Source organism: Carlito syrichta, unplaced genomic scaffold (genome assembly GCF_000164805.1).
Source record: "Carlito syrichta isolate Samal-C Ts95f unplaced genomic scaffold, Tarsius_syrichta-2.0.1 Scaffold34853, whole genome shotgun sequence".
Taxonomy (NCBI): Eukaryota; Metazoa; Chordata; class Mammalia; order Primates; family Tarsiidae; genus Carlito; species Carlito syrichta.
Window position 1 is genome coordinate 1 of NW_006978949.1, and position 8,635 is coordinate 8,635.

At 41.9% G+C, this 8,635-nt stretch overlaps 1 pseudogene across 1 annotated transcript; it reads right to left on the minus strand.

The window, feature by feature from the left end:
• Positions 1-5,834: 5,834 nt before the first annotated feature.
• Positions 5,835-7,435, minus strand: LOC103275552 (annotated as a pseudogene). The gene has a single exon (XR_002482604.1). The product of XR_002482604.1 is annotated as a p21-activated protein kinase-interacting protein 1 pseudogene (transcript).
• Positions 7,436-8,635: the final 1,200 nt, after the last annotated feature.

Sequence of the window (8,635 nt, forward strand, 5' to 3'; positions counted from 1 at the left end):
GGGAAGGGGCTGGGGGCACCAGGGAAATGGGCTAGAGAGTTATTGGTTCATTTATCTTAGGTATGACTTTATCTAAGAGAGAGAGCTTTACTCTAGATCCACTCAACAGATTTCTCTTCTGTATCTCTCTGTATTGGGTCTTGTATTTGAGGTGAGACGTTTCTTTGCCCTGCATGCCCTGCTTTCTGGCGAGCAGCATGGGGTGTGTCCAGCGTTGTTGATTTGTAGGATGGACCAGAAGTGAGTGACCCTAGTTTTTAAGTCAGAGGGCACCTCTGGGATCTGTCAGAAGAGCTGAAGTACTTGATGAGGGAGCAAAGTCTCATTGTTTTCTGTCTCCCAGGAATCAGAATGTTGTAGAGTGATTGACTATCCATTGGTGGTGACCAGGTTCTTGGTACCATGAACAACGAATTGGATGAGACTGACAGACTAAAAGCAAAGAGTAGTTTATTTAGCAAAAGCAACAGGGATAGTACATTCCAAAGACTGGAACGAGCTTGAGCTTGAGAGTAGCTTAAGAGCCTCGAGTTAAACAAAGTTTGGACCTTTTATATTCTGTTCGGTGGAAAAATGGGCTCTAATTTTGCAAAGCACACAAAAAGAAAACATTTTGACTAGTGTTTCTGGGGTTAAATGTACATCATTTCAGGTTACTGTGCATGTCTCTGCCCACTATCCCATAATTTTAATTGTATGTATGAGACACAGTCCATATGCATGAGCCTTAACTATCTTTATTGCACGGATGGCTTCCAGGAAGTTCAGAGAGTCCTTTGTGCACATGTGCCACACCTGGGTTATTTCCTTGGTGAGTTTTATGGCTTTGTTATCTTGTTTTAGGAAGAGATGCTGCTAATGTTGTGTCCTGGCAGGTTAATTGATGTTTCAGTCAATGGTTTCCTTCCTGCATATATTCTGTCCTTGGAGGTTGATTAACGCAGCAATTGTATACTTTCTATTCTGTTCCCATGGCTTCTTGTCTGTGAGGTTGCCTTCCACGAGCCATCCTATATCCTGCTGATACAGTTTTTTCTTGTTCAGGAGAATCAGGCTTCCCAACTTGCAGTTACTGGCGCTTTACTGTCAGCCTGAGATCCACGAGGTGGCTGAGGACGTAATAGCATCTGGAGAAGGGAATGTGGTAGCGCCCAACACTCAAAGAGGTCAGCAGCTGTGGAGCCCCAAGGAGTGTTACCACTCTCTCAATTCAGTGGGCCAGTGAGCCAAGCCCCCAAGTAGTGTTGCAGCTCTCTCAACTCAGCAGACCAGCAACCCAAGCTCCAGAGATGTGTTTATAGTTCTTCCAGTTTAGCAGATTCAGTGTTCTTATCTCACACCCGAGAAGAATAAGCAGTGTAGACACAGGAGAGTGAGCAGGTTGGAGTTTATTAGAAGATAGAGGAACACTTGGCGGCAAGAGGGGACCTGGAAGTGGGTTGCTGGCAATGTGGCTGAGGATAGGGGTTTATATAGTCTTGAGAGCATGCTGATTGGTTGGTGGGGCAAGCTCGAAAAATGCACCAATAAGAAAGAAGTGCTCAAAAGGGGAAGTCCACAGACCAAGGAATAGGTGTTCTCACTCGGGTAGGTGGGGCTTGCAGTGGAAGTTTTTACTGGGGACCCTCCCTAATTTGTCTGCCTATCCATTTTTTCCCCTTCTGTCTCACTGCTTCATTTTTCCCCTGAGAGACATGATCCTCATAAATCTTTATAGGATGCAGAGGTGCAGGGGGGTCATTCATCTGCAGCTTCTTTCTGCTGAAGAGGGGTATTTACCCTGCCTATTTGGGAACCACAGAATTCTCATTTTATCTGATCCAAAGGAGACATGGCATCTTCTGAATCTGGGAAGGGACAGAAGCCTTGCTGCAGCACTATTTATAATTGCACAGCCTCTATGCCAGAAGGAACAAATTTAGTCAAGAGGTTTACTAAGCAAGATCCAAAGACAAAGGCTAAAGTGATCATTAACACATGCCCTAATCGGGGAAACAGCTGCGGAAACCAATCCCAGATACCAGAGGAATGCTGAACTGACCCATTAGTGTTTTGGGAATATCCTTGTGTTTGTATTTGAAAGCTTGCTGGCTTGATTTTGAGACGTGTCATATTTTTGCAAATTTGGTTGATGTGCATCTTCTCTTCCTTAAGGATTGCTTATCGGTTATCCTTTGGTGTTTGTATTTGTATCCCCAGAGTTTTGGTCACTATATCTTGAAAAACTTTACTAGTGCATGTTGTTCATGTATGTACTTTCATTTGATATCTTTGTTTTGCTGTTAGTCTTTTAAAAAAAGTTCAAAAGCATGCCAGGTTTTCTGAAACTCCAACTGGTTAAATATTAAAGCCTAAGGTTATGTGCATTTTAAAGCTAAAGGGAAAACTATAACTAGGAAATGTCAGGGCTCAAATAGTTAACCTACAACTATAGGGTTAAATAGAGGCTTCTAAGCTCTATATATGTCTCTCTTTCTTTTCTGCTTGCTTTGAATTTGCTAGTAACTGAGCAATTGCTGTTAATATAAGCTTGCTACTTAAAGGTTAAATGAAAATTTGGGGTTTTTTTTAATACAGTTCAACCTGTTCTAACTAAAATGTAAATATTAAAAACTTATTTAAAACTGAAGGAAATAAAAGGTTTTAAAAACTAAACTGCTGTGGAAACTGCTTTGCCGAGTTTTGTTCCACAGCCGTTATTGGACTATCAGGGCAAATGAAGGTTAGCCATGCAAACAGGTTCCAATTTTGTCAGAAATATAATTTGGAATTGGATGTCTTTTGTAAAATGGTGAGTTTGTTGCTGTTTCATGGCTGGAGTTCGAAGAGTTCGGAGGTAAAGACTGTTAAATCTTTGTGTGCATGTATGTATGTTTGAATATGTTTGCATGTAGGTGTATGCTATATTTTTTGTCTAGTGTGCTACAAAATTGGCTTATAAGTTAATATGTACTCATGAATTAAGTAAATAGATCTAAATGCTTTCCAAGTTCGTGTTGTTACTGCTCTGTCAGTTTGGCAAGTTCCAGGTTCTTGTCTCACTACCAAGAAGAATAAAGAGCGTGGTCACTGAAGAGTAAGTCAGAGTTCATTAAGCAAAAGGAAAGCTCTTGGTAGCAAGAGGGGACTCCGAAAGAGGGTTGCCAGTGATGAGGCTGAGTTCAGGGATTTTTATGGACTCGAAAGGGGGAATTGTGTGCCAGTTGGTTGGTGGGTAGGCTTGAAAATGTACCATCCAAAAGAGGTATAGTGGTGTAAGAGACCAATTGGGAGAGAATAGAATGAGGGCCAGTCGGGAGAGAGCATGCCAAAAAGGGATGGGAGCTTTCATTCTGATCATGGATTTTATCTGGAACTTGCAGCTTGGTTCTTCAGGTGTCAGACTGTTCTTGGTTTGAGGAGGCTTTACCAGGGACCCTCCCTATCGGCCTGGTCAGTTTCTTCCTCCTTTCTCATTATCCTAGAATAGTGACTCTAACTGCCATTAGGGAGTAGGGGCAGTGACCAATCTGGCTACTTCCTGCTGATCATGGGCATCATTTGAGAATGGCAGCTAGGGACCCTCCAGAGAACGATCTAAAGGTCCCTAGAAAGAAAGAGTTACTATTTGAGGCTCCATCTGCATGACCATCTGGAATTGTATTGCCTCTAGGTGAGAAGAAACAAATTTTACATGGGGGATTAATTATGCATGGACCAAATATGAATACCAAAAAAAGGAGATATCAAGGGAAAGATCCACAGAGGATAGGAAGGATTGTAGCCCACTAGGGCCTGAGCCCACCTGTAAAGTATCAATAATTTTGATATTTTTTGTGACCTACAGGTTTTTTTCTACCTGGGAGGAGGTATTTATCCAAAAACAAGAAGTTTCATTTAAGAATGCGCATTTTCTAGTGCATGCCTGTAATTCCAGCTATTTGGAAGGCTGAGGTGGAAGGATCACCTGAGTCCAACAAGTACAGGCTGTGGTGGCCTTGAGCATGCCACTGCACTCCAGCCTGGGTGACAGAGTGAGACTCCAACTCAAAGGGAAAAAAAAAGAATACGCATGTTCCTTTGCATTCTCCCAGGGCACATCCAATACTCAACAGTTCTGTAGGACCACAGTAGCTAGTGAGTTAATGGACATGTGTTGATTCTCGATAGCAGCTACTGTGGCTTTCCATCCTTGTTGCACTGTGAGAGTCAGTTTTAAAATAGATCTTTCTAGTAGGGGTATCCCAGCAAACCAAAAGAAACCTCTGATAATTGAGTGTTCTATTCCAGGTTTTTGTAAAGTTATGTTGTCATGGACATGGCCCCCTAGATTATATCATAGTTATATATCATAGTTAGGCATGTTAGTGCAGGACAGAAACCCCAAATCTCTGAAATGTCATTGTCACCATAGGGATCATGCCAGAAAAGATCCTAAATCTTTTGTCCAGGGGAAGCCATTTGAGCCTGACTGAGTATCATCACATTAGGGACAGCAGCCACTATTGTGCAAGCACCTCTCCATCAGTAGGGTAAAACCAACTATAACCCATTACCACATACAAATTAATACCCAGTTCCAGTTAAGGAAGGTGCCCCGATGGTTCCAAATGGGAAGAGCATCCCAGTGTCTGTGGTTCCTTCCAGTTTGTCAGGCTTGTGGGAACAGTCATGAGGAAAATCTTTGGTAACCCCAGCTGTTTTCATTTGGTGTTTTACCAGGGGACTGTCCCATCATATGTATGGGTTCTGTAGGCATGATGATGAGGGTTAGATGAACAGATTGTGCCCTGGAAATGTTTAGAGAGGATATTTCCAGGGTGAGTGGCATAATGGGAAGTGTTCCATATACCCCGGTTTTCAGTAATTCCCAGTGTGTTGACAAATTAGGATGAGGTAGCCAAAGGGGCTGATGATATGGTGGCAGGTGTCAATGCAATTTATTAAGCCATGACAATCAGATGTATTCATGGTTGCATATTCTGGTCAGAGAATCTGGTGATATTAGGATCTTTGTATATAATGGGCTAGGACCCATTCTCCCCCTACCTTCTTTCTGCAAACACCCTGTTTCTAATTTTATAAAGAAAGGTTCTATTTTGGTGATGTGAAGTCTCATTATAGTACTTGGGGGAAAGCCATCCCACCCAGGATAGTTCCAGGTGCAATTGAAAGCAGAGAGAAGCAATTTCCCACATCCCTGCCACCTCTCCAATTTTATTTATCTATTCATTTATTTTTGTTTGTTCGTTTGTTTTGTTTTTTTTAAAGAATGTGTTCAAGATTTTATATTATTTTAATATTTTGAGAAAGATCTTTGTTTTGCACAAAGTAAAAATTACATATTATACATTAACATATATCACCACGATATATAATTTATAAAACAGTCTACCAAAAGTAATTTTACCACTTTTTTTTTCTTTTTTGAGTTGAAGTCTCACTGTCAACCAGGCTGAAGGCCAGTGGCACACTCAACCCTCTATGCTCAGGAAATCCTTCCACTTCAGACTTCCAGGTAGCTAGAACTACAGGCATGTGCCACCATGTCCAGCTAATTTTTTGATTTATTGTAGAGATGAGGTCTCACCATATAGCCCAGGCTGGTCTTGAATCCACGGGCTCAGGCAATCTTCTCACTTCTGCCTCCCAAAGTGCGGGATTATAGGTGTGTTCCACCGTATCTGACACCACTGTTAAAATTTTTTAAAAATACACTTGAAAGTGCTTTTAAATTTTTCCTCTAAAAGAAATTCCTTGCTTTTACTCAGAAAAAAATATTTAGGTATATTTGAAAATAATGATTCCATCTAAAAGGAGTTCTCGTAGATGGTATCTGGGATTCAGGACATCATTTATATTTTCTTCTTTTTTCTCTTCTTTTCCAATATTTCTATACCATTTTCCTTTTCTTGGTCGATACCAGGTTATTTCCTTTTGTTTGTTTATTACTATCACCAGTTAACTCACATTTTTTTGTGTTAGGTTTTGACTGTTTTTCTTCTTCCTGCACTAAGTCTCCAGATTCCTTTTTGCTGATTTTGGACTGATTTTACTTACAGCAGGCTCTGCAACTGGAGGAAGACTTGCTTTCATGTCTGGCACTCTGTCTAGCCATACTCCAAGACATGTCAGCCTGGCATTGGTGTTTACCTCACAGAGTAAAGATGGGGGAACTTTCTTATCCTGTTTCACCTTCCACATTTTAATGAAACCATCACTTGATGCTGTAGCAATAACGTGATGCTCTGGAATTTCAAAACTGAACATGTCTTTTACCCTGTTTTCATGAGTTTTAAATTCACAGAGGCATACTAGTGAATCACAGTCAAAAAACCTTACAACTTCTTCATCTCCAGCCACTGCAAGGACAGACTCTGAAAGAAATTTAATAGAGGAAATTCTCTTTTCATCTGTGATGGTGCCACTAATGGATGCTGTGTCGTGCTGATAGATGTCTATTTTATTCAGTATGATAACTACATATTTCTCTCCCCTAGGGGACCACTCCACTATGTGAGCATTTTGTTTTATATTTTTTATGAATGCTGATCTTCCTTCCACAAGATTCCATGTTCTTAAAGTCTTATCTGTGCCGACAGACAAGGCCAGCTTGCCAGATGGATGAATGGAAAGGAAGGTCACCTGTCCTTTGTGAGCTTTCATTGATTTCAGGCATTCCCATTTCTTTGCATCCCAGACACAGATGAGTCCATCTTCTGCTCCGCTGACTAAATGCCTGTTGCCATGGAATTTCAGGCAAGTTATTGTGCCACTGTGATGCATGAGAGCCCCATGCTCTATCTTCTTTTTCATGTCATAAATGTGAATTGTTACATCTTTGCTCCCAGTGACTACGAAACGACTATTTACAGCTACTGCTGACAGGGAGGCAGTGTGGGCATGGTGATTGAAGTCAGCTACAGGAGTCCATTTCTCGGGCTCTCGGTGTACAGTGAATCCAAAAAGGACCTGTTCATAGCAACCAGCGACCAGCTCCATTCAGCGACGCACGTGTTTCTTCCACGAGCCCCGCTAAGCGTAGCAGAAGTGATGGAATCGGATGCAAAAAAAAAAAAGTCTTTTTTGCCCCAGCGCCCAAATTATACGTCATGACCACAGGGCTGTCTTTCTAGCGCCTGTATCCCTGGGAATGGTTGTAGCACTGGGAGCTTCCAAAAGGAGAAAAAGAAAGGAGCCACATGTCGAGGTTCTCATTGCAAGAAGAAAATTGGGGGCAAGCAGGCATATCCTAAGAAGCTGTGACCTAGGCGCGTCTGAGAGGAGAGGGGCAGGACATCCTCTCCAATTTGAATTGAGGCCTTTTCAACTCGAGGGGTTCTCTGGTTGGGTTTCGCCACTCTTTTTAGGGCAGTGAATTCATACCAAGAAAAACCAAACAACCCCATTACAAAGTGAGCAAAAGATATGAGTAGACACTTCTCAAAAGAAGACATGTGAGCAGCCAACAGATACATGAAAACATGCTCAGCCACACTAGTCATTAAAGAAATGCTAATTAAAGCCACTCTGATATACTAACTAACTCCAGTCTGGATGGCCATAATCAATAATTTAAAAAACAACAGATACTGGAGAAGATGTGACAAAAAGGGGGTACTTCTACATTGTTGGTGGGAGTGTAAACTAATGCAATCTCTGTGGAAAACAGTTTGGCGATTCTAAAAGATCTAAAAATCAACCTTCCATACTACCCTGCAATCCCCCTACTGGGAATACACCCGGAGGAACTCAAATCACTCTATGAAAAAGATATCTGCACACGTATGTTTATTGTAGCATTGTTCACAATAGCAAAATCATGGATCCAACCATGCTGCCCATGGAAAGAGGACTGGATTAAAAAATGTGGTACATATACACGATGGAATATTACACAGCCATAAAGAAGGACAAAATTATGAACTTCACAGCAACCTGGATGGACTTTGAATCTGTAATACTGAGTAACCTATCACAAGCACAAAGAACTGAGTTTCACATATTCTCAGTTATAAGTGGACCTTGAACAATTATAATACTATGAGAAAAAGAATGGCAGTGGTGGGAAACTGCAAGGGGAGGGCGAGGGCAGGATTGGTGGTAGTGGGAATCTGCCAGGAGATGGGACACACCTCATCAACAAAGGTACATGTGTGATGAACATTTGTATACCTAACCCTAAATTGTACCTCACATTTTTAAAATAAAAAATATATAATTAACAAAAAAGAACCACTGAGATTTTCTTTTTTTTTTTTAAGAGTTGGAGTCTCACTGAGTCGCCCAGACTGGAGTGCAGTGGCATGCTCCTGGCCACCGCAGCCTCGACCTGCTGGGCTCCAGTAATCCTTCTGCCTCAGCCTTCCACGTAGCTGGAACTATAAGTGCGTGCTATCACGCCTGGCTAATTTTTGATGTAGAGACAAGGTCTCACCAAGTTGCCCAGGCGAATCTCGAACCCGCGGGCTCAGGCAATCCACTCACCTCGGCCTCCCAAAGTGCTGGGATTACAGGCTGAACCACCAAACCCGGCTGAGATTTCAAATCTGCTTAAGAGACAGCAGTAGAGCTATTAGGGGGGGAGTTAGAGAAGGTCCCCCCTGTGGGCATATCCAGCAATTTGAATAATTACCCCTTGGAGCCAGGTACATAA